At 33.5% G+C, this 27203-nt stretch overlaps 1 long non-coding RNA gene across 2 annotated transcripts in view; it reads right to left on the bottom strand.

Annotated features, from left to right (window-relative positions):
* LOC141563002 (uncharacterized) overlaps window positions 1-27203 on the bottom strand; it is a 168754-nt gene that overhangs the window by 48130 nt on the left and 93421 nt on the right. For both annotated transcript variants that reach the window (XR_012488297.1, XR_012488296.1), the window contains one exon: window positions 15278-15406. This is a non-coding gene — a long non-coding RNA (uncharacterized LOC141563002). The remainder of the gene's footprint in view (window positions 1-15277; window positions 15407-27203) is intronic.

Genomic DNA, 27203 nt, shown 5'->3' with positions numbered 1-27203 from the left:
AATCCAGCCAAATGATGCTGTAATTTTGCAAACTTTAGAGCTACCTGGTTTTGCAGTAGTTAAACTAACTGTAAATAGGAAGTACTCCTCTGGATTTTCTCTCTGAGGCAGACCTGAATAGTAATAGCTCAGTTATTTCTGATGACTGTGACCCATCATCAGTGTTACATCACCAGCTCCCATTGGCTTACCTTTGGCCCTGTTCCAATGATAGTCTGTGTTTAACCTCTAGGATGTCACAAAAGAAAGTAATTTTGGTTCCCAGGAGATGGGAATGCCTGTATGGCACTTTTTGAATCCCACCAGTTGCTACTTAGGTCAAAAAGACCCAGGGTTTGATTCTTCATTCTATTCCTGCCTCACAGGCCAAAAAACTTCACAGGATAAAAAAATCAATGCTTTATTACTTGAAAAACCATAGAGACACCAAAAGATAAGAGGAACTGTATTTAATGTTACAAAAGGGTAGTTCTTTAGGAATTGATTCCAGTCCCCTACCATGCTGCAAATGACATCTCTTAATGGCCTATTCACCCCATGTATCTTCTCTACACATAGGAAATGAAGCAGGAAGCTACTACAAGTGGAACAAAAGAATAGCAAGGCAGTTCCTCAATCCCAAGGTTTAGACTATTAATAAATGAAATTCTTCGTTTGTGAATAAGCTTTGATTTGACAATTTAAACAACCACATATATATTTCATATTGTTAGTATTTCCAACTTATATCATCTTTTACATATATATCTAAATTTAATAAAATGTTTCTAAAAAATCACAATCAAATAACTTAAATCATAATTTTAATATTTTAGCTTCCAATATCTTAGTCTCTATTTAAAGCAAGGCTTTTTAAATCTTTTTTGTATTGTGGACCACTTTGGCAGACTGGTGAAGCCTATGGACCCCATCTCATGATTATGCTCTTAAATGTACAAAGGAAAGTATAGAAGATAAAAAAGCAAGCCATGATTTAAATAGTTATAAAAATGTTAAAATATTGAAATTAAATATTTGATACATTTTTAAAGTATGTTCATTGATCCTAGGTTAAGAACCCTGAGTAGGGGCAGCTAGGTGGCACAGTGAATAGAGCACCAGCCTTAAATTCAGGAGGACCAGAGTTCAAATCTGGTCTCAGACACTTAACACTTCCTAGCTGTGTGACCCTGGGCCTCAGAAAAAAAAAAAAAGAAAAAAAAAGAACCTTGAGTAAATTTGGCAGATTTAGACAGTGCCAGAGTAGAAAGAACTTAAAATAGGTTTGAAATAAAATTTTAAAGGAACCCCTTTTGGCTGAATTATTTTACAAAATGCATAACTACTCACCAATGTATTGTGTAAATTGGGATTTTTTTGTATAGCAGATTTTTTAAGAATGGAACACACCTATGCTGTAGCCAATGACTCCATTAACTGTCAACCCATTTGGTTTAACACAATAACAATGCTGCCTTTCTTTTAAATGAGTATTCAGCAAAGGAAACAATACACAAAAGATAAACCCTGGCAGTCACCTTTAGACCCTGGATGAAATCAATAGATAACTGTTAAGTTGCAGCACTTTTCCATTATGAGAACCACTTACAGGTTGAACCTGACAAAGCCCATCAGTAGAACAATAAGTCATTTCATTAAAAATGGGGTGAATTGGGCCATCTAGTCATTCAGAGTTTTTAATGGAAAATTATTCGAATCCTTTTCTGGCAAGGAAGACAAAACAAAAATGATTTCAATTACCCTGTGGTTCAAGGCTTCAAGATTCTAAGAACAGAACACTGTTGCTAACTAATAGTCATACAGATCACAAAGTCTCCATTCAGTGTCATTCCATGTTGAGAAATATGGTTTAGGTTTGCAGGAAGTTGGGAAATGAAATTCCACATCAGCTAGGCTATATCTATTCCAGTGAGATAAGGCAAAGAATTGGAGCAATTGTCTGGAGAGGGCAACAATCCTTCCTCCCCTACCCCTTCACCAACCCCATAAGGAAAATTAGTATTGATCAGAATAGATATCAATTATTTTTTAACATTAGTATAAAGAGAATACCCTCTCCCCATCCTATACTCTTTTCATCCATTGATGGAGATTTTGTTCTGATGTTTATAATAGTCTCCTTCATAAGATGTTAAATTCTCTTACTGAGGGTAACTCTTTGATAAGGTATGAATCTTCCTCTGGACACTGCTACCCTGTTGATACCATTTTAATATTGATGTAGATTCATTGCCAGTTCATAAATATATATAGCCTAGGATTTGTTCTTTAAATAAAAGAATAGGATCTCAGTATTATTAAAACTTGAATTGAGAGGTCAGAGAGAATCTAGTCATACAAGCATTCTCAGGTACATTGAGAGAAGACAATACAACTATATAGCCCAATTACAGAACAGTATATTCCAAGGAACTAACAGATATTCTAAAACTAAGAGGGGTTCATAGACAAGAGAAAGGAAATTCCAAATCAGGAAATTTCTGCTTCAATTAAATCACAGGTCCAGACCAAAGAACGAAACGCTCATGTTATCTATAAACAAAATGAAGAAATATTAGCTAGCTAAATGTTTGTACTGTTAGGTAGACTCAATACTGATTGCATGACCAGATCCAAAGATTAGATGTTAATCAATTTGACATCAACATGAAGGAATGTCTTTAATAGAGTGTTCCAGAAGTCCACATACTGTACATTTTTATCAATAATGTGAATGAATTAGGCATATTTAATGAGTATACAGATTAGCACAAAACTGGGGAAAGACTAACATGTTGAACATCAAAGTGGGGATACAAAAACACTGCAAGGTGGCCATGAAAAGAGAAGGCATTTCAAGCATAGTGAACAGCCAATACAAAGGCACAGAAATAAGAAATATTAGCAACAATAAGTCCAGTTTGACTGGAAAATAGAGGCAGCTAAGTGGTACAGTAGATAGAATTCTGGATTTGGACCAAAGTTCAAATCCTGACTAGTTATATGACTGGGCAAGTCCTGGATCTTTCTCACTTTCAGTTTCCTCATCTGTTAACAAAAAAAAAAAAAAACAAAAAAAAAAACAAAACCAAAAACAAAAAAACAGCAGGGGAAATATTACTAGCACCTACCATATGGAATGAGATAACAAATTTAAATCACTTTGAAAACCTTAAAGTGATATATAAATTCTATTGTCAAGGGAAGCAATGTGTATTAAGTCTGGAAAATTAGGGCCAGGTCATGAAGAGTTTTAAATGAAAAACACAGTGTATATTTGATCTTGGATCACTGGATTTTCTCGAATCAGAGAGTGACACCTGCACTTTAGAAAATGCACTTTGGAAGCCTTATGGAAGACAGATTGGAGAGAGAGGCTAGAAAAAGGTAAATGTAAGAGATAGTAAGTTCTAGTTAAGAACTAGAGCTTCAGTGGAACAGAAAAGAGTACAGGTGCAAGAGATATTATGGAGGAGCAAATGGCACAATTGGGCAACTGATTGAACCTGGAGGATGAATAAGAGTAACAACTGAGCATAAATGGGGGTCAATAATTAATACACATTCATTAAATGCCTACCAGGCACTGTGCTAAGCACTGAGATTCAAATAAGAAAAAAAAGACAGTGTCTATCCTCAAGAAACTTATATTCAAATGGGGAAAGATAGTACTCAATAGGAATGTTGTGGCATTGAAACCAAGCAGAGCAGCTAATTGGAAATGAAGTGATGGGTAATGAGGACCCAGGGTGACTAAAGATTACAGAGTCCTAACAGAAATAGAAAAATCCATCATTCATTACAAATTTTTAAGTGCCTAATATGTACCAAACACTGTATTAAGCATTGAAGACACAAAAAGAAGCAAAAGGCAGTCCCTGTCTTCCAGGAGCTTACAATTAAGGAGAGAGGCAATGTGCAAAATAATATATACAGAGCAATCTATATACAAAATAAATAGGAATAATTAAAAGAGAAAGTCCTGGAATTGAGGGGCTAGGGAAGGCAAAATGTTCTAAGCATGAGAGATAGCTAGAGAAATGGAATGTCTTGTTTATGGAAGAGACAGGAGGCCATTGTCACTAGACTGAAAAATATGCACTAGAGAATAAAATGTAAAAAGACTGGAAAAGTAGAAGGGAGGCATAGATTATAAAGGGCTTTGAATGCCAAATGGAGTATTTTGTATTTGCTTCTCAAGACAATAGGAAGCTACAGGAATTTGAATAAGGAAATGACATGATCAGGCCTGCATTTTAGGAAAATTACTTTAATGGCTAAATGGAAAGTGGAATAGAGTGGAAAAAAGGCTTAAGGAAGAGAGACCTATCAGTATGTAGTATGGCAGTATGTCAATGAAGGCATGAGGTCTGCACTAGAAGGGTGGCAGTGTCATAGGAGAGAAGAGGTTATATTTAAGATATATCACAAAGGTGAAACTATTAGGCCTTGAGAACAATTTTAAAATGGGGAGTGAGAGACAGGGAGAAATCCAAGATGACTCCTAGGATGCAAGCCTGAGATCCTGGAAAGAGTATTGTGCTATGCAAAAATGGGAAGTGTGGGAGAATGGTTGAGCAATTTAGGTTTTAGGGGGAGGAGATAATGAGTATCCATATGATTAGCATCTATACATGTTCATATACACACAGAAATATACATTTGTCATTTAAGAAAAGAATCCAGAATATAAATTTACAATTTTAGATACAAAATGTAAATGTCTGATTTTTTTGGTAATAATTTTTGTGCTGCTAATACAGTTTAGCAAAAGGATAACCCAATATCTGATTAGCCCATTATATTCCAATGGCCTGCCTCCCACTGATTTACAAATATATGCTTCAATTAACTTTGGTAAATAATAGCCAAATCATTATTCAATTTTTCAATAAAGCTGCAAAATTAACCTGAAAATAGCAAGATAAATCACTGCTTATATACATATAAGCAACTTCTAAAAATGAAATCTACATCTACCTCTGCATTGAAAAGAACCTGTATTAAATTTAGAACAGATAGATATTCAGATTTTATAGGAGAAATGGGATCATTAAATCAAATCTTCATGACTATTGATTTTAACCCTAGTTTAAACTGGAATTGATAAAGTTTATCAAATAATTACTCAGTCCTCCACTTCACGTTGTATTTGTAAGCATTTACCGTACAATTGTTTCATCTTTGTCTTTGAATCTCCGGAATCCACCACATCACAGACAATTGATTGAATGATTTTTAATTGTTATATTGATTCTACAGGGGAAAGAAATTACCTGTCTGGTACCTTCTCCTTGGGGGCTTTTCCTATGTGATTTATATCCCTATCATTATATATGTATGGACAGTGAAATGAAGTGGACAGTGTATACATGAATGAATGGAGAACTGACTAAACAATTTGAGTTCAAGACTACTTCTGATATATATTAGCTAGGTAAGTCATTTAATTTCTCAGAGCTCTAGACAACTTTCAAAGACGGCAAGTTTCAAAGTACTAACCTGCTTTAGTAGGAGTTTCCTAACCCAGGATTTCCCTATAACAATGAAAAACTTGAGTCCTATTCCTTATCAATATTCATGCCAATGAATCACATGCAAATATCTTTGAATACACATGCTAGTAAACCTAACAATTATCTGATCAACTTATGAACAAATTATGGCATGTAAAGTAATTATTTTAGAAATGTTAAAGGCTAGGGCTATATTGGTTATTATTGATTTGAAGGTGAGGTAATATTTCACTTCAAGACCTATTTCTATAACAGAGAGGGTAAAACAGCTCTGAGAAAGACTTCAAAACTCTCAGGAAAAGAAAAAAATGAGCCATAGGCTCAGTTCTAACATTTGTCAAAGAATACATGCTTCTTAATCAAGAGAGAGAAAAGGATTTCCATGAAGCCTGGCCTTCATCTGATTTTTTTTTTTTACTTCAATTTGGCTTACCTAATCAAGTCTATCTGATTTCGGAGTAACCCTACCACTGGGAGTGGTGATCTGAAAGGCTTCCAACATAGCAGTTGGATGGAGAGATAGGACACTGTGCCAAAGATCAGAGCCTTGGAATCCCCTTGAATGCTCAGGTAGCCAGGCTATTTCCTGCCTAAATCCTATGGGAGACTAACTTATGTTCTATGGTTTAAGCAGAAGGAAGGTCAAAACTTCAAAGCATTTTCTAAATACCATTATTTCTGAGATTAATTTGATTTCCACTCTGGTGAGTTACACAGCTGGAGAATATAAACAATGAAAGCCTGCTCAAGCTAACAATGAAATATAATCACAAATGCATTTTTAAAAATCCTGGTCATCTCATCAGAAGCTCTAGAGTGGGGTGGGCCTATGAACTTATACTGTTTTTGAAGAAAATATTTTTATATCACATTCACTATATTGATTTCATTTGTGGTTTTATGTATATTTTTTCTTTTATTCACTTAAAAATGTGTTTCTTTTCCAGATTGTGGCACAAAAAAAGTTTAAGCAGCCTACCTTAAAGCATAAAAATAAGTTCCACATCTTATTTTTGAGCAAAGCTCTTCATAGATGGAATTTACTAATTATACTATATTACCTAGTCCAGTACCAACAAGAATTCATTATGCTTTATTCCATTACTTTAACTAAAGACTCATTATGGCTATTACAATTATTGCATGTTGGCCTGGCATATAGTGCTTAATAAATTTTCATTCATTGATTGCTAGTATCCACCTATTTAGTACATTGAAAAGCAATAAATTATTGAGGCTGAAAAAAATTTAATAAGCAGGTGTTTAGGAGAGTTCCTAGAATATTTATGGCCAGGAGTGAGCTCATACCCTTACTTTTTCACCCACTGTCCTGACTCCCAGGAAGTAGGCACATTTTCATCAAAAACACTATAACCAAAATGATGGGTACATGCAGGGAGTGTCCAAAGATTTCTGGACACACAAATAACTTAGGGCATATAAGGAAGTATCATCTACAACTCAGGGAGCAGGCATTGTAACTGAAGCAGCTTGAAAGAAATCTCCAAGAGTGCCTCCAAGTGAAAACAAGGCTTCCTCTTTCAGATATTGTTTCTAGTTATTTCTGTTCAAAATTTACCTGGCATCAAAACAATAAGGAAACTAAGGAAAGCATATTAAGTTGGATTTACAGAATAGACCATTCTGCTTTCTAACTCTTTCAAAGGACTTTTGATTCAGCTAAGGTCTTTAGAATCTATCAAGCACAACATTCATCAATCATGTCAACCTGGGATAATATTCTTTTGGAAGGAGTAAAAATTTATGCCAGTACTTTCTTTCTTAGAATACAGGACTTCCCCCAACCAAATGTTAAACTTGAAATACAAAACTTAAAAGGAGAAATCAATAATATTGAAAGTAAAAAAACTATTGAATTAATAAATAAAACCAAGAGTTGGTTTTATGAAAAAGCCAATAAAATAGATAAACCTTTGGTAAATCTGATCAGAAAAAAGAAAGAGGAAAATCAAATTGTTAGTCTTACAAATGAAAAGGGGGATCTTTCCACCAATGAAGAGGAAATTAGAGAAATAATAAGGAGTTACTTTGCCCAACTTTATGCCAATAAATTTGATAACTTAAGTGAAATGGATGACTTCCTCCAAAAATATAGGCTCCCTAGATTAACAGAGGAGGAAATAAATTGCTTAAATAGTCCCATTTCAGAAAAAGAAATAGAACAAGCTATTAATCAACTCCCCAGGAAAAAATCCCCAGGGCCAGATGGATTCACATGTGAATTCTGCCAAACATTTAAAGAACAATTAGCCCCAATGTTATATAAATTATTTGAAAAAATAGGGGATGAAGGAGTCCTACCAAACTCCTTTTATGACACAGACATGGTACTGATACCTAAACCAGGTAGAGCGAAAACTGAGAAAGAAAATTATAGACCAATTTCCTTAATGAATATTGATGCTAAAATCTTAAATAAGATATTACCAAAAAGACTTCAGAAAATCATCTCCAGGATAATACACTATGATCAAGTAGGATTTATTCCAGGAATGCAGGGCTGGTTTAATATTAGGAAAACTATTAATATAATTGACCATATTAATAATCAAATTAATAAGAACCATATGATCATCTCAATAGATGCAGAAAAAGCATTTGACAAAATCCAACATCCATTCCTACTAAAAACTCTTGAGAGTATAGGAATAAATGGACTATTCCTTAGAATAATCAGGAGCATATATTTAAGACCGTCAGTAAGCATAATATGCAATAGAAATAAACTGCAACCTTTCCCAGTAAGATCAGGAGTGAAACAAGGTTGCCCACTATCACCATTACTATTCAATGTAGTACTAGAAACGCTAGCCTCGGCAATAAGAGCCGAGAAAGAGATTCAAGGAATTAGAGTAGGAAATGAAGAAATCAAACTATCACTTTTTGCAGATGACATGATGGTATACTTAGAGAACCCCAAAGACTCTGCTAAAAAGCTACTAGAAGTAATTCAAAATTTCAGCAAAGTGGCAGGATACAAAATAAATCCACATAAATCTTCAGCATTTTTATATATCACTAACAAAATGCAACACCAAGAGATACAAAGAGAAATTCCATTCCAAACAAATGTTGAGAGTATAAAGTATTTGGGAATCCATCTACCAAAGAAAAGTCAGGAATTATATGAGAAAAATTACAAAACACTTGCCACAAAAATAAAGTCAGATTTAAATAATTGGAAAGACATTCAGTGCTCTTGGATAGGCCGAGCAAATATAATAAAGATGACAATACTCCCCAAACTAATCTATTTATTTAGTGCTATACCAATCAGACTCCCAAGAAACTATTTCAATGACCTAGAAAAAATAACAACAAAATTCATATGGAAGAATAAAAGGTCGAGAATTGCAAGGGAACTAATGAAAAAAAACTCAGAGGAAGGTGGTCTAAGTGTACCTGATCTAAAGCTATATTATATAGCAGCAGTCACCAAAACCATTTGGTATTGGCTAAGAAATAAACCAGTAGATCAGTGGAACAGATTAGACACAAAGGACAAAAAAGGGTACATCTATAGCAATCTAATCTTTGACAAACCCAAAGATACCAACATTAGGGATAAAAATTCATTATTCGGAAGAAACTGTTGGGAAAACTGGAAATTAATATGGCAGATACCAAGATAAGATCAAAATGGGTCCATGATTTAGGCATAAAGAGGGAGATAATAAATAGATTAGAGGAACAGAGGATAGTCTACCTCTCAGACCTGTGGAGGAGGAAGGAATTTATGACCAGAGGAGAACTAGAGATCATTATTGATCACAAAATAGAAGATTTCGATTACATCAAACTAAAAAGTTTCTGTACAAACAATACTAATGCAAACAAGATTAGAAGGGAAGTAACAAATTGGGAAAATATTTTTAAAAGCAAAGGTTCTGACAAAGGTCTCATTTCCAAAATATATAGAGAACTGACCCTAATTTATAAGAAACCGAACCATTCTCCAATTGATAAATGGTCAAAGGATATGAACAGACAACTCTCAGATGAAGAAATTGAAACTATATCCACTCACATGAAAGAGTGTTCCAAATCACTACTGATTAGAGAAATGCAAATTAAGACAACTCTGAGATACCACTACACACCTGTCAGATTGGCTAAGATGACAGGAACAAATAATGATGAATGTTGGAGAGGATGTGGGAAAACTGGGACACTAATACATTGCTGGTGGAGTTGTGAAAGAATCCAGCCATTCTGGAGAGCAATTTGGAACTATGCCCAAAAAGTTATCAAACTGTGCATACCCTTTGACCCAGCATTGCTGTTATTGGGATTATATCCCAAAGAAATACTAAAGAGCGGAAAGAGACATATATGTGCCAAAATGTTTGTGGCAGCTCTTTTTGTTGTAGCTAGAAACTGGAAGATGAATGGATGTCCATCAGTTGGAGAATGGTTGGGTAAATTATGGTATATGAAGGTTATGGAATATTATTGCTCTATAAGAAATGACCAGCAGGAGGAATACAGAGAGGCTTGGAGAGACTTACATCAACTGATGCTGAGTGAAATGAGCAGAACCAGAAGATCAGAGGATGTATTCTGATGGAAGTGGAAATCTTCAACATAAAGAAGATCCAACTCACTTCCAGTTGATCAATGATGGACAGAGGTAGCTACACCTAGAGAAGAAACACTGGGAAATGAATGTAAATTGTTAGCACTAATATCTGTCTGCCCAGGATACATGTACCTTCGGAATCTAATGCTTATTGTGCAACAAGAAAATGGTATTTACACACATGTATTGTATCTAGGTTATATTGTAACACATGTAAAATGTATGGGATTGCCTGTCATCGGGGGGAGGGAGTAGAGGGAGGGAGGGGATAATTTGGAAAAATGAATACAAGGGATAATATTATAAAAATATATATAATAAAAAATTATTAAAAAAAAAAAAAAGAATACAGGACTTACAAGAACACATAGGATAAAAACAAGGCATTTTGTCTTTTCACAACCGTCCTGAATTCTCAAGTTCTAATCATTTTTTTAGGAGGCAGCATGTTTTTATTTTGACATATGAGAGGCTAAATATATCTTCCCTGACATATAAAATTAGTGAAAACTATACCTTCCTTGCACTTCATTACAATTAAATATATTCATTGAATGTCCATATATATGTCATTCAGATCACTTTGTCAACATTCAGATTCAGAGGCAGTTGCTTAAACCAGAGAAAACAGATCATTGCATTTAATAGTGTGGTAGGAGGGCTATGACAGATACATGCAACCTTGGGAGAGGGTAGTGCATAGAAGAGGGAAATTACCTAGTAGGAGATGAAAGTGGGGAGATAGAGGTCCTTGTATACATGCAAGTTGATTAAAATCAGTACTTCATGAAATTACTTTCTATTTTCTGCATGAAAATTAATCATAAGTGGGGCATAGAAATAAAAGAGGGGGAGGGTATCCTTATTTGTAAGCCTAGTTTAAAGATATTTTCATGCTAACCTTCTTTTGCATTACAACTCACATATTTTTCACAAGCTAATAATATGAAAAGACTCAAAAAATAAACCCTCTCCTTTTTCTGGAATGTATGGTGGTATTCCTTTTCCAGCTATGATTTTAGCAAACTCAGTTTGAGATAGAAATATCTGTAGACCAGATGAGCAAATAAATAAATGCCTAATGCATGGGAGAAGTTGGGCCAAATATCACAAGAAATAAGACTATGAGCAAGGAAAGATTTTAGAATAAATTAAAAACTGTACTGGTAAGAATCCTCTTGAGTTTGTCAGTATATACTTCCTGTCATCAGACATATCATTAGCATGACATTTTATAGGGCAAGATGTGCTATTGAAAATGCAGGTTAAAGAATTAGAATTTACTCATTTTAAGATTATTTTATATTATTAATGTTCCAAAATAATACATTCTTCCATGATACCTTCTGCATATCATACAGCCAATTTGCACTTTACCCCACTTTCCAATTCAACCAATTATCCACACTCATATTCTGTCATTTACGTTGGTTGCTTCTATTTAAACTACTGCTGACTCATCCACAACAAAAGACATATATCATGCCCATCACTGACATCTCTGAAAGACCCAGAAGCTGAACTAAAGCCTTAATAATTAACATTTTCACTCCTATTTCCATGGGAAAATTGAACCAAAAATGCTATCTTTCAAATTATAAATGGTATCTGTGTATAAATGGAACCAAACATGGAGTAGAGGCATAGCATTTTAAACAGAAATCAATGACAGAAGCCCTTTGCTTCTAGCTAAACTCAAAGTAAAGGAAAAAGGTAAAATGATATTTTAATATCAGGTATGATTTTTAAATTCCTTTAATTATTAAAAATATTGAGTCAAGATATGAAATATCACTTTAAGGATCTCTGAAAGAAGACTAATAATACTTATATCATCTTTAATTCTTTTTTAAAAATTATTTTAAATTTATCTGGGAAATGGCTTACTTAATCACTGTTAAAAGTAACAATTTATGTCACAGATTATGTGACAGAGATTAAATATTAATTTTATATATCCCATAAAGAAGAGTTCGATATGACTTGATTTTATACCTGTTTACATGCTAAATCATTAGAAGTGGTCATTCTTTTTTTAATAGTATTTAACTTTTTCCAATTATTTGCAAAAACAATTTAATACATTATTTTAATAAAACTTTGAATTCCAAATTGTTCTCTCTCCCTCCCTCTCTTTCCCTGTCTCTAAGACAGCAAGCACTTTGATATGTATAATCATGAAAAATAAATTTTCATTATAAGGAGGAAATGGTGGTCATTCTTAAGACAACATCCAGCATTAACATTCCCCAACCTCCATACAGAGAGAGACAGAGAGAAAAAAGAGAGAGAGAAGAAAGAGAGAAAACAATCAGAAATGAAAAACATAACGCTAAATCTATAAAATTCTCCACTGCCAAAACTTTCCTAAACTATTTCCGAGAAAGCAAATAAATATATTCTCAGGATTGTGGGATGATAGGCAACAGAATGGAGTAGGAAAAAAAACAAACCTTTATAAAAATTGATCATTTTAAGGAACAAAAAATAAATTCCTGAATACTGAAGAGAATGAGGCTCAGAAGGGCAGTTCCATTGTTTGCTGTCTCTACAAGAGGGGAGAAAGAAGCAGGGTAGGAAAAGGAAAAGAATATCACAACTGAGAGATCCAGAGACTCAACAGAGATCATAAACAAATAGCTGGAGAAGAATTATTAAATTCTACTTATACTAGAAATTTCCCTTTTTTATGTAGATAGGAAGGTGAGATGTGTAATGCATCATTGTCAACATGATACATTTTTAGTTCTGCTTTTTCTTTTTTTTTTTTTTTAAGGAAAGCAGCAACTTTGTTTTTATCAACAAAAGTCAGCAGCTCACATTTATTCACTTCAGTGTTGATCCTGATCCATCAGTAAGCAAGGTTTATAAGTAGCACAATTAAAATGATGTGAATGGAAAGGAATTAAAATTAGTGTTCTAATCCTAATCAAAAGTATATAGTGCCTATTGTAAACTAGTGCTATGGAAATATTATTCTTATGGTCGAATGTGGTCATGCAATGGTAGGCACTACAGAGGCACAATTAGTTCAAAAGACTTGCACTATTGGTGGAGTTGTAAATTGGTCAAATATTCTGACAAGTCATTTAATTGTAATTTTTCAAAATAAATATAATGGTCATACCCTTTGGCCCACTCCCATAATTTTAATTGCAGTCCTTGTAAATCTTGTTTACTGATCAATCAGGATCTACACCAAAATGAATAAATGTGAGCTAATGACTTTTGTTGATACCACTGCTACATGTAAACTCTAAGGAGAGAAAGAAAACTCCCATATAAACCAAAATGTTTCTAGCAACATTTACAACATTTATTTTTTTGAAGGAACAAAGACTGGAGAAGAAGAAAAAAATTGATATTTATCTATTAGAGAAAGGCTAAACAAATTGTGGTAGAAGAATAGAGCAAAATATTCTTTCCTTCAAGAAGGCCGAAGAACTGATGCCAAGTGAAATAAGCAAAGAAATTAAATGCTATGTAATTATAATGACCAAGCATGTCCCTAATGAAGAGATTAGAAAATGAACTTCCTCGGCTTCTTTTCACAAGTAAGGGAATAGGGTAACACTGGATGAACTGTTAAACAATCAATATATAGGGTTTTTTTTTTCTGAACTGCTTTTTTTTCCTCCCTTTTGTCATTTTTTCAAGACATGATTATGAGTAGGAGAAAGTGAAAAGGATATATCTCAAAATAAAGGTGACATGTCACATAAAAAAACAAACATTTTCAAGACATTAATAGATCCAAGGAATTAGGCAGAAAAAATATAATCTAAGACAACCAGATGCAAAAGTACAGACTGGGGAAATAAATAGGGTCATGTATAAAGCAAAGTCTGAGAAAAAACACACACAAATTGTTTCATGAAGAGATTTGGTCCCTCACTAGCAGAAAGCCCCTCCCAACTGAACTAGAGATAATTCCATTGTGTGCTCAACTTCAGGAGTCCTCTAAATCTGGAACTACCTCTTCTCTAAAACTGTATTGGACAATTTCTAGGTGCATATCATGTTTAGAGACTAAAAACAGCATATTATTGTTCTCCTCAAAAACCTGACATTCTAAGAAAAACCTAAGCAAACAGGAAAAAAAAGGGGGGGGGGGTCATTGTTAATGTAACAGATGTAGTTCAAAAGGCAAATCTTTAACATTCAGGCAAAATAAGAACTATAAGTCCTTCAAATATGTTTCCAAAAGGGTTTGTCTACTGTGAAACACAAAAATCTTAAATATTAATAGTAACAAAAATCTAAAACATGATGCCCCCTTTCTTTATAAGCTACTGTCCCTATCAAATAGTTAAAAAAAAAAAAAAAAAAAAAAAGAACAACCATGAAATACTCAACACATTCCTTTCAAAAGGGGTTTTATAGCAGAAGTGAAGTGCCATGTGCAGTCACCATCTCCATGGTAACTATATTCCTTATTAAATGTTAAAGGGAATGGTATAATTAGCTTACATGACCCCTATTGCCTATAATATTCAACAGTCTACAATGAATATGTCAGGTCATTGTGATGAAAGTGTTTTGAAAACCTTAAGGCAACTTAGAGGAGGTTTAATGATTATCATTTTCATCATTTTCAATCTTTTTCAGTTAATAAATGCTGGTTGACTTGCTTGCTATGTGTCAGGCACTGTGCTAAGTGGCAGGAATATAAGTAAAGGCAAAATATTATCTCGGGTTTCAAGGAGCTTATATTTTAATCAGGGAGACATCTTGTAAAAAATGAGATACATATATGATCTATACAGTGTAGATGAAAGGTAATCTCAGAGAAGAAATCACTAGCAGCTAGGTGGAATGGGGAACAGAATATAAGGAACAGTCTCCTGCAAAAGACAAAATTTTTAAAGTTTTTACGGAAGCCAGGGAAACTAAGAAATAGAAGAGAGGTGAATAAATTCCAGGGATAGGAGAAAGCCATTGGGGAAAAAAACTCAGAGAAATGAACTGGAATGTTTTTTGTGAGAAACAGTAAGTGGATCAATGTACCTGGACTGGACTGTGCATGGAGGAGAATAAAGTATAAAAAGACTGAATTGATAGGAAAGGACCATGTTGTAAAGTTTTAAGTGCTGAACAGAGGATGTTTTATTTCATCCTTTAGGAATTATGATGACATTAGAGATTCTTGGATAGGGTAAGGAAATGGCATATTCAGACTAACCTTTAGTTAACATTGCTTTTGCAGCAAGTCACCAACAATGTGTCCACTCAACTGGCTGGAGGTGTACTTTGATTTCTCCTAAGTTTATAAAGACAGCAATGGAGTAATCTGGTTGTCTACTTGATTGTCCTTCTCAAAAAAAAAAAATTTAGAGATGAGAAAGTAGTCAATAACGTTCTCACAGTCATCTTTTTAGTATACAAAGTTTTAGAATTTTCCCTACCTTTGATATCTTCTTTCCTTCACATATCTTGTGAATTACTCCCTATGTCCTAATGTATTCACACGTTACCTATAGTAACAATGTCATCAATGTATACTTCATCTAATGCAGCTGTTTTTCCTTTTTTGTTCCCTTCAGAATTATTTGTTTACTTATAAGTAGCATCTAGAACCATGTATTAGATTCCAAGTTTGAGAACTTCACTATCCTTGATTTCCAGAAGTCTTATTTACTAAAAATTTTTGCAATTTACTTCCACCCTGATCCTTTTGTTCTCTTCCTTACAGTTTTATCCTTAAATGCCATTGAAATGGTTTTGTTTAGTGGACTGCTGGCCAAGCTTTCAGTAAACTAGTTTTTACCCTTCGCTGCTTTTCTTTGTTTTATGACATGATATTGCTCATACTATTCCACTATCCTTTAAAAAAAAAGTCTTAAAATGAATTTATATTTTAAAGCTGAGTTGCTCTCAGATGTGTTATATCTGCAATTTATTAATGAAGACACTTATTAAAATCTTTTGTTTTCGTGATGGTAATGCATTTATATTGGTTAAATTTTATATGAATCATAATCTATGTCTACATTCTTTTTTCCATCCTTATACCATTTTTCAACATTTCATCAAATTGGTTGAAGTTGTTTTAATTGTATGTCCTAGCTTTTACTTATTTTTATTCTTTCTTCTCGCTTTGTACTAGATCTTACTCTGCTACCTTATCCTAATACAGAAATTATCCTGGGTTCTAAAAGAGTATGCCAGCAGAGTAATTCTGGCAAGACCTACCATGCTAGAAAGGTTTTAATACAATTCCAGCAAGAGATAAAGTCAATTTTCTGAGTACCAAAGTGTAGTCAAGTAAGGAAAGGACCTTCCCTAATAGTTTGATCACTTGATGAATTTTTTGTGCTTGGTGACCTTTGAAACAAGGAAAAATACAACACTCAACAGCCTTCAGCCTCTGTAATGTCATTTAACATACTTTTGGGAAAGGGGGGAAAGGTTTTAAGAAGATAGAAATTGTAATTAAATGGAAGGCTAGATTACAAATTCTGTTTGGAGAGGCAAATAAATGAATTGGTAAGTTTGGTTGTATTATGAACTCAAAGATAATACAAAATAAAATTTCATGGAACTTTTAAATTGCCATAGTATTGCAGGGCTCAGACACTAATAAAAACCATAGAACTGGACAAAATAAATATGCACTGAACTGTGCAAAGCAAGCAATCCATCAGCAAACATTTATTAATTTATTAGGCATTTACTAAGCACTGCAGCAACAAAGGTAAAACATATGATATGATTCTTAAGGAATTTAAAATCTAGTAGATGAGACAAATACACAAACATAATACAAGTGAAAATATAAATGCCCAAATAAAGTAATATGACAAATTCAAGAAAGGACCTAATAGTTGAGAATATGGGGGAGAGCTTCATGAAGAAGGTACAGCAGAGCTGACCCTTGAAGGAAGAGAAGGTTTTTTAACCAACAGAGATATTGATGAAAAATATTCCAAGCATGGAAAACAGTATGAACAACATTAACAAAGCAAGAAAGGACAGTGATAGATTTAGGAATGATTAATCTAGCTTGACTGGAATATAGGGTATACATGATAAGGATGAAAAGGGAAATTGGAACCTTTATTTGGCAAGCAATAGGAAACCATTGAAGATATGTAGTAAAATTTTGGTTTTGTTTATTTTAGGAAATGATGGAGCCAGAACAATGGTTTATATAGATTTCTCTTGCAGCCATATAAAGGATGAAGTAGAGAGGAGAAATACTAGAAGCAGGTAAACCAGATGGGAACTGTTATACTAACAAGAAATAATAATGGTTTAAGCTAGTGGATAGCAGTAGGAGTGGAAAAAGGAGAAGGTTAAAAAAAACAAAACACATTTCAAGGGTAAATTTTATAGTACTTGAAAACTAATCAGACATAAGAACAAAGATCATCTAGGCCTAAGTACCATCAGTAAAAATAGAAAAGGTTCGTTTTGGGGGAAAGAATAAGAGTTCAATTTTGAATTTTTTAAGATTGAAATTTTGGTGTGATCGAGATGATATGATCACAGATTTCCAATTACTCAATGATATGGTTATAAAAGGTCTGCATAGGAGAGTATGAAGGCTGAATTTTGTTAGGTAGCTTGGTGCTAACAAGAGAGAAAGGTATGATGATAGATGGACACAGGATTGTACATGCCCAAATTTGGTCTGTCCAATCTTCATATATGTACTTCTATAACATCTACATCAGTATGGCTAAATATTCCCCCTCATTTTCAGCCTGATTATGCTCTGATTTTGAGGACTCTTCAAGGGAGGCAAGCTATAGTTAAATTTGTAGCAGATATGAAGTATATGACAAAGATAGAATGGGCAGAACTCCTCAACCATTCCTTTTTTCCCACAAGTAGCACTGAACATGCTCAATAATGGCACAGATATGAACCAAATACTGTTAGGAATAAGGAACTGTGTTTTGCAAAATTGTGGTAAACTCTTCATTCATCCTTTCGATGAGTTAGTATATAATCACAAACATGAAGTGGCTCCTTAAAATTTGATAGGTTTTTCACTGTTTTCTGGGATATTCTCTCCAAAAAGATATTGGAATTTGCACACACACACACACACACAAAAAAGTCAATCAATTTGTTGATGTAATCTAAACAGTTCTTCCACTTCTCTGGTTTCATGTGTATGATCAGGTTAGAGTTGTAGTCATAAAGGGAAGATTTCATTTTCTGGAGTGCCCTTCTATTTCCTTTTACAGATATTGTGAAATTAAGAGTCCAATTGTTCACCTTGTCAAGAACCACAAGTATTCACTATATGCAGGCCAAACATCTAAATGAACTATAAGCTTCTTTTGGCTGCACTCTTTTCTTAATCTAGAACCGTATTTTGCACCATTGCTCACTTTTTCTTCTTTCATGAGGTCACCAATTATCAAGGCATAGGTTGACTTGGTTTAAGCTTTACTTCAAATGCTTAATAACATTCTTCTGCTTGCTTCTCCAAAGAGAACATCCAAAATGGCCCTGAAACTTTATTGTGTCTTCTGCTCTGACTTATAGCAAGAAAATAAACACTAACATGATTAAGATCCTCTAGTAGTATATCAACTTATTTCTCATTGGACAAATATATTGTCCTCCGTTTAACAAAGTTAAAATACTGTTCAGTTAGTCTAAAAGACAATAATTCTTAGCATCCTCTACCTTCTTTTCTACTAATCAATTGCTATAACTTTGGAAGAGGAGAGGACCCACAGAGAAGAGATGATTCCTTCACATTTCATTTATTTTATGATTTGTCATGTCCAAAAAATTCATTACTTAATAAATGAACTTCTAGCAATGATACTTTACTTAGATAGTCTGGTTCTTAAACAGCATGTATAGCTAGTCTATCACTGGAACTCTTATTTAAAACATTTCCAGCTTGATAGAGTCTTTCAGCAGTGTCCACATCACTGGCAACATTTTTTGAAAATTAAGGTTACTTTCATGTTCCTAGGAAGCATTGGAATTAAACTTCTGAAAATTCTAGTATTATCCTCCAAAGACTGCCATATGTTTTGAGTGCTTCAGTAGACGATAAACTCCATGGGAACAGAATCTGTTTGTTTAATTTTTGTGATTATATCTTCAGTGACTGACAAAGTGACTAACATGTAATAGGTATGGAGTAAGTACTTTTTAAATTGAATTGAACTTCAGGATCTAGCCTTTTAGATATCCTTACATTGATAAATGGCTTAATTTGTCTTTATAAATGGCTTTATGAAAAGCATTGGACCTCAAAAATCTTTCTGGTCTAAAAATATTCCACTAATTCTAACAATGTTGGCCAAGATCATTCATTGGCTTGCCTATCCTTGGCGTCTAGGACTCTGAGGAACTCAAAACTGAATCCTATCCATTATTTTCTCTGGAGAAAAAAGAATTTAAGGAAGAACAGGCTAGCCATCTCTAAATATTTGAAGCACTGACATGTTAAACTTTTTCTGTTTAGTCCCAAGTAGTAGAACTAGAGCTGACATTGAAAGTTGACAAGAAGAGAATTTAATAATGCTAATAATATCTGACATTTAAATATCTTTAAAATCCTCAAATATCTTTAACATACTTTGTTTCATTTGAAGTATCAGAACCATTCGATAAGACAGGTGCTATTATTTTCTCAATTTTACAAATTAGTCAAATAGTTAATAAGCATTTGCTTTTGCTTTTGTTATTCAGTCATTTTAGTTGGGCACAACTTTTCATGACTCCATATGGGGTTTTCTTGGCAAAATGGAATAGTTTACCATTTCCTTCTTCAATAGTCATTTATTAATCCTCTACTAAGTATTCAACACTTGTTAAGTGCTAGCAATATTTAAAAAAAAAAAGACAACAAATCATGACTTTTCTCAAGAAGTTAGAAAGACGGACAGACAGAGACAAAGAGGAGGCATTAAAACACCTGGGGTTCAAACAACTTAAATGACTGACTCAGAAACAAATATGTGTAAAACTGAATATGAACTTAAGTGTTCATGATTCCATGACCAATATTCTATCCACTAAATCATAATGACTATTTTTTAAAAATAATAATAGTTTTTATTTACCAGATATTTGCATGGGTAATTTTACAACGTTGACAATTGCCAAAACTTTTTTTTCCAATTTTTCTCCTTTTCCTCCCGCCCAGATGGCAGGTCGACCAATACATGTTAAATATGTTAGAGTACAAATTAAATAAAATATATGTATACATGACCAAACAGTTGTTTTGCTGAACAAAAAGAATCGGACTTTGAAATAGTGTATATTTAGCCTGTGAAGCAAATCCAAAATGCAAGTGGACAAAATTAGAGGGATTGGAAATTCTATGTAGTGGTTCATAGTCATCTCCCAGAGTTCTTTTCTCTGGGTGTAGCTGGTTCAGTTCATTACTGCTCTGTTGGAACTGATTTGGTTCATCTCATTGTTGGAAAGGGCCACGTCCATCAGAATTGATCATCATACAGTATGGTTGTTGAGGTATACAATGATCTCCTGTAGACCATAATGACTATTTTAGGTTTCATGTAAACCTCCTAATAATTAGCTAAAAACCTGGAAATCACTTATTGGACATGATATGGAGAAAATTTGGACTCAGTTGTGGCACTGAAATAGTTTCCCTTCCAACTCTGAGGACTTTGTAATATTTCCTGCTTCCCTTAAAATTTCAATCAGATTCCTCCAGGATAGCAGCTTCCTTCTCCTAGCCTCAAAATATCTTTACATACATCAACACCTTGCCACAATAGAACTACCATTTAGCTAAATCATTCTCATATCTATCACAATTGTTCGTCTTCCACAGAACCCACTAAACCATTTAACATATTAATAAATATTTATGTAGCCTCTTACAGAGGAACCTCTATTTTATGATATCAAAATAAAGTACAGATCAGAATATGGAATAAATTACCAACATTCTTCCAGAAAATCTATGAATACAGATTAGATTTTTAATTATCAGAGGTCAAGAACTCTGTCTTTTCCAAAAGTACAATTTCTTTAATTTGAAAATTCAATACATAATAGTTGTAGATGATGATGATAATAATGACAATGATTTAGAAAGCATTCAAAGTTCTTACAATCTGGCACCAACCTGTGCCATCTATTCATCTTTATTTCCTTCTACTGCCTTTCACACAATTCACGCTCTGGCCTGAGTGGATAACTTGCTATTCCCTAAATGCATCATAAAAGGTATCCAAAACTAGTCATTTTGTTCTCGTGGTTTTCCCTTTTTTTACAATGTCTTCTGCCCCCACCTCATCTGGACTGTTCAATACTAATCATTATTCTAGCTCCAGATTAAAGTCTATTTTTTCCTTGAAAACATAATTAACTTCCAGAAGGAAAGGCTTTTTCCTTCAAGTGGTATTATGAACTCTGGATTCTTCAAACTTTATTATACTTAAATGTGTACACATTTTTTGTCCTTAATAAATTTTAAGCTTTTTGAGGACTAGACCAGGTCTCAGCTCTGCCATTTCCCCCATAACTAGCCTAAAGTATTGTACAGAAAGAGACTCAATAAATATATTGAAATGATTAATTTGCCCATTATAATTCATACCCATTTATTCATTGTCAACATTTTTATGCTAAGTGGTCTGCCAAAATTATGCTTTACACAGGAATGTATTCATTTCATGCACATAGAGTTCTACTTCTCTGATTTGGTCCTGAAATTTTGAGTTGGAATAATAGTAGCAGGTAATTACATAAACAATACACTCACATGTACCCAGATTTATAGAGTCAACCAAAAAGGCTGGGGCAGAGTTGCATTACAGACATGCAACAAATATTCCATGGGGCAGTTAGTTGGATAGAGGGCCAGCCCTAAAGTCAGGAGGACCTGAGTTCAAATGTGACCTCAGACAATTAATACTTCCTAGCTATGTGACCCTGGGCAAGTCACTTAATCCCAATTGCCTCAGCCAAAACCAAAAACAAATGCTCCATATTAAAGCTGTTTTATAATGCCCACTATTTTATAGCAAAGCAAGAAATAAAATTTTTAGCATTGAGACTGTGAAGGACAAAGAAAGTATAGATTACTCTTTTTACTTATTATAAGAAAACATGTAAAAGAATTCCAGAAATTGTATCATACATTTTTTATGATCTGTGGCTCTCAGAAAATTCTGTCTTCTATTACTTTACTGTATAAGTAGTAAAGTTCTTAGAAAACTGTACGTGAAATTATTTATTCATTTATTAGACATGAATCAAAGTGAGAATACCTTATATCCATTTGATAAATCTTATTATATATCTATACACTATTTCTAATAGAACATGATGAAAAATGAAAGGAAGGAACAAACAAAAGAAGAAGAAAAGGAAGGTTTTAGGAATGAAATCATATTTCTAAATGAATAAATGATCTTAAGATAATTTGAAGAAAGCGTATCTACATATTTAAAAGAATTCCTTATTAAGAGTATTGGGGAAGAAGCCAACTACAACTGTCTGGTTATTCTAGGAAGAGGTATACACATCCCCCAAGAATTCCATTTTGCTCTGACGTTATTGAAAATATATATGTGCTGGAAGACAACACAAGATTGACCTGCAAATAAGTAAATACATTAGTCAGTCCACTTTGCTGGAATGATCCTAAAGGGAATGGAATATTGGACTGCTCATTTGCATGCCAGTCCCAGAATCCTTTTAAAATTCACAACTGTTAAAAAGCTCTTCTCACTAAAGCCTGGGAACAAACTGAAAAGTGTGAACTTCAATGGCATGGGCAATGAACTGTCTTCTGTGTCTACCTCTTAGGAAGACAGCATGTATCTTATTAGAGACATAAATATTAGTGTTAGGTATTTATTGTTAAATTGGCACTATGCCAATTTTTAAAGAAAACATCTCTAAGAGCACAAAGGCTGCTTTTCTATCTTGATCTCAATAATACTAATGACCCACGGAGCCTCATTAATTTCTGCCTCTCAAGAAAGGCAATGTCTTACCCTTCTTGGAGCTGTCTTTCTTATTTATAGGGTTACAGTCGGGAGGGTGCTGTATATCTCTGGATAATTCCTTTTCTCCTTGATCTTTTTTTTTTTTTTAAACCACAGCAATATTTTTTTGCCACAGTACTCATCCTTTGACAATCCCACAATTCTCAATTTGAACACAGTTCCTTATAAATTGTACATAATTAAGAAATTATTTTTGAATGAATAAATATCTATAGCAAAGGTATTGTTTCAAATTTATAGGCTCTGCTTCATAAAGACAACAGTTAGTTTGAGCATGTTTCTTTTTAAAATGCATTTAGTATTTTATTTTTCCCCAGTTACATAAAAAAACATTTTAGCATCTGTTTTTAAAACTTGAGTTTCCAATTCTCTCTCCTCCTTTCTCCCCAGTCCTCATTGGGAAGACAAACAATTCAATATAGGTTATACATGTGTAGTCATACAAAATATTTCCATATTAGTCATGTTGTAAACAAAAACACTGAAAAAAACAAGAAAAATAAAGTTTAAAAATGTATGCTTCAATCTATATTTAAATACTATTAACTCTCTGGGTATGGATAGCATTTTTCATCTTAAGTCCTTCAGAATTGTCTTGGATCATAGTATTGTTGAGAATGGTTATTTTATTCATAGCTGATCATGTTAAAATATTACTGTTATTCCATATATATAGTACATTTCATTTTGCATCAGCTCATGGACGTCGTTCCAAATTTTTCTGATAGTATCCTGCTTATCAATTCTTATATAGCACAATAGTACTCCACCATAACATTATATGATGCTCAACTGTGATGACTTTACTCTTCTCAATAATGCAGTAATTCAAAGCAATTCCAAGAAACTTGTGATGGCAAAAAAAAAATTGATCTTTTCATCAAGAATATTTGAAAGTCTTCCATTTCATTGAATATCAATTTTTCTCCTGATAAGTAATACTCACTTTTGCTGGGAGGTGATTCTTCATGGTAAACCTAGATCTTTTGTCCTTCAGAATATCATATTCCAAACTCTCTGATCCTCTAATGTAGAAACTGTTAAATCTTGATTAAGGCTCTACAATACTTGAATTGTTTCTTCCTGACTGCTTGCAATATTATCTCCTTGACCAGGTTGCTCTGGAATTAGATTTTAATATTCCTGAGAGATTTCATTTTAGGATCTCCTTCAAGAGGTTATCAGTGAATTTTTTCCTATTTTGCCCTTTGCAGAATAATTTGTTTGTTTGTTTGTTTTTTAAGTTTTTATTTTCAAAACATATGTATAGATAATTTCCAACATTCACCTTTGCAAAACATTGTTATAATTTTTTTTCCTTTCTTTCCCCTCACCCCCTCCCCTAGATGGTAAGTAATCCAATATGTTAAACATGTACAATTCTTCTATACAACTTTCCATAATTATCATGATGCACAAGAAAAATCAGATGAAAAAGAGAAAAAAATGAGAAAAAAAAACAATATGCAAACAAACAACAACAAAAAGTGAAAATACTATGTCGTGAACCACATTCAATTCCCACACTTCTCTTTTGGTACAGATGATTGTTTTCATCACAAAACCATTGGAACTGGCCTGAATCATCACTTATGGAACAATAATATTCTATAACATTCATATACCATAACTTATTCAACCATTCTCCAACTGATAGACATCCACTCAGTTTCCAGCTTATTGCCACTACAAAAAGGGATGCCACAAACATTTTTGCATACCTAGGTTTTTTCCCTTTTTTTATGATCTCTTTGGGATATAGGTGTAATGTTCAGGCTAGCTTTTTGAAGGAGTGTGAAAGGCAGGAGAGCCACCAGGAAGATAGTTAAAAATGGAATGTTTCATTTCCAGTGCTTCTCAGCCCTCAAATACCTTATTACAATTTCATCATTACAGCATACCAATTATGTGTGAACTAGAGAACCATTACATCACCATGCTAAGTACTAAGTACATGTATACATCATCTCATCAATTCCACTGAGTTTACACCTCATTGTAAGTATCCTTGTTTCAAGTAGTTCTGGTCCTCTACATATAGGCCTAGTAGTGACATTGCTGGATCAAAGGGTATGCACAGTTTGATAACCTTTTGGGCACAGTTCCAAACTGCTCTCCAGAATGTTTGGATCAGTTCACAACTCCACAAACAATGCTCAGTTTTCCCACACCCCCTCCAACATTTGTCATTATCTTTTCCTGTCATCTTAGCCAATCTGAAAGGTGAGTAGTGGTACCTCAGAGTTGTTTTAATTTGCATTTCTCTGATCAATAGTGATTTAGAGCATTTTTAAATGATAATTAATAGCTTAATTTCTTCATCTGGAAATTATCTGTTCATATCCTTTGACCATTTATCAATTGGAGAATGGCTTGAATTCTTAGTCTTATAAATTTGAGTCAATACTTTTTATAGTTTAGAAATAAGACCTTTATCAGAACCACACTTGATATTTTTCCAGTTGATTAGATCTGACTTTATTTGTGTGGAAAGTGTTTTGTAATTGTGTTCATATAGTTCATGACTTTGCCTTGGAAGGTAGTCTCCCACATACTTTATATTACCTAAATATATTATATTTTAAATGGAATTTCTCTTTGTGTCACCTGATGCTGGATTTTGTTGGTAACATATAAAAATGCTGATCATTTATGTGGATTTATTTTGTATTTTTCATTAACTAAAGTTTTGAATTTTTGCTAGTAGTTTTTTAGTTGATTCTCTAGGATTCTTTAAGTATACCATCATATCATCTGTAAAGAATGCTAATTTGATTTCCTCTCTAAAATAATTTCTTTAAACATGATGTCTAAACTCTTTTTTGATCATAGCTTTCAGCTAATCCAATAATTTTTAAATTATTTCTCCTGGATCTAGTTTCCAGATCAGCTTTTTTAATGAGACACATTGGTCTTCTATTTTTTCATCCTTTTGGCTTTCTTGTGCTATTTCTTAATTTCTCATGAAGTTATTAGCTTACATTTGCTCAATTCTAATATTTAAGAAATTATTTTCTTCAGTGAGTTTTTGTATCTCCTTTTCCATTTGCCAATTATACTTTTTAATGACTATTTTCAGTGAATTTTTATGTTTTTTCTTCCAATTGGCCAATTCTGCTTTTTAAGGCATTCTTCTACTCATTGGCTTTTGGTACCTCTTTTATTATTTGGCTTAGTCTGTTCTTTAAGACATAATTTCATGTAGTATTTTTGTGTGTGTCGACTTTACCAAAAAGTTCACTCATTCATGATTTTCTTGCTTTACTCTTATTTCTCTTCCTATTCACCTTCTTAATTTTCAGAATTTCTTTTGAGCTCTTCCATGCCTTAAGACCATTTCATATTCTTCTTGGAGGCTTCAGATGCAGAAACTTTGACTTTATTATTTTCTTCTTAGTGTGTGTTTTGATCTTCCTTTTCACCATATTAATTTTCTATGATCAGAATATTTTTTCTGTTCTTTGCTCATTTTCCCAGCCTACTTCTTGACTTTTTGTTAAGTAAGGCTCTGCTTCTAACATAAAGGGCATATAGTCCCAAGTTTCAGGCATTTCATACATGATTTTCAGAAATACTCCTAGGGACCTGTTAATTTTTAGTTCTTCTAAGGTAGTATAATCCAAGGAGAGGCATCTTTATTACTATTCTTCCGGCTTGTGCTATGATTTGTAAGCAACTACAAGCAGTCTTTTCTGCTTTGGAATTGTAATAAGGTTCCCCTTCTTCATTGTGGTCATAAGCTCTGGTATGCTAGTGTTTCTCCTTGCCCTGAGACTGACACCTAGGATTGTGATCTTTATTCAAATGTGGGCAAAGCAACAAAGTCCTATCTCAGTGTTAGCAAAGAGACATCTGTAATTTACTTCTGACCCCTTCATTCCCCTAATGTTTTCAGGCTGAGAGATATGAAAACACCTGCTGTCATTGCTAATTTAGTGGCTCTTAAGGTCTGCTTCTAGTTCAATAGGGCTAGGTTTGTGCTGGTGAGGCTTGTAATGGATTGTGCTCTGCTCTCCCCCAAATGTGACAGATTTTTCCTGCTAACTTTCTAAACTGTCTTTAAGTAGAAAATTATTTCATCCCATCCACTTGTAGATTTTGCTACTCCTGGGATTTTTTATGGCATTATTTAAATGT

The sequence above is a fragment of the Sminthopsis crassicaudata genome, chromosome 3 (assembly GCF_048593235.1).
Source record: "Sminthopsis crassicaudata isolate SCR6 chromosome 3, ASM4859323v1, whole genome shotgun sequence".
Taxonomy (NCBI): Eukaryota; Metazoa; Chordata; class Mammalia; order Dasyuromorphia; family Dasyuridae; genus Sminthopsis; species Sminthopsis crassicaudata.
Note: the sequence above shows the minus strand (reverse complement) of the source record. Positions and strands in the feature narration are given on the sequence as shown.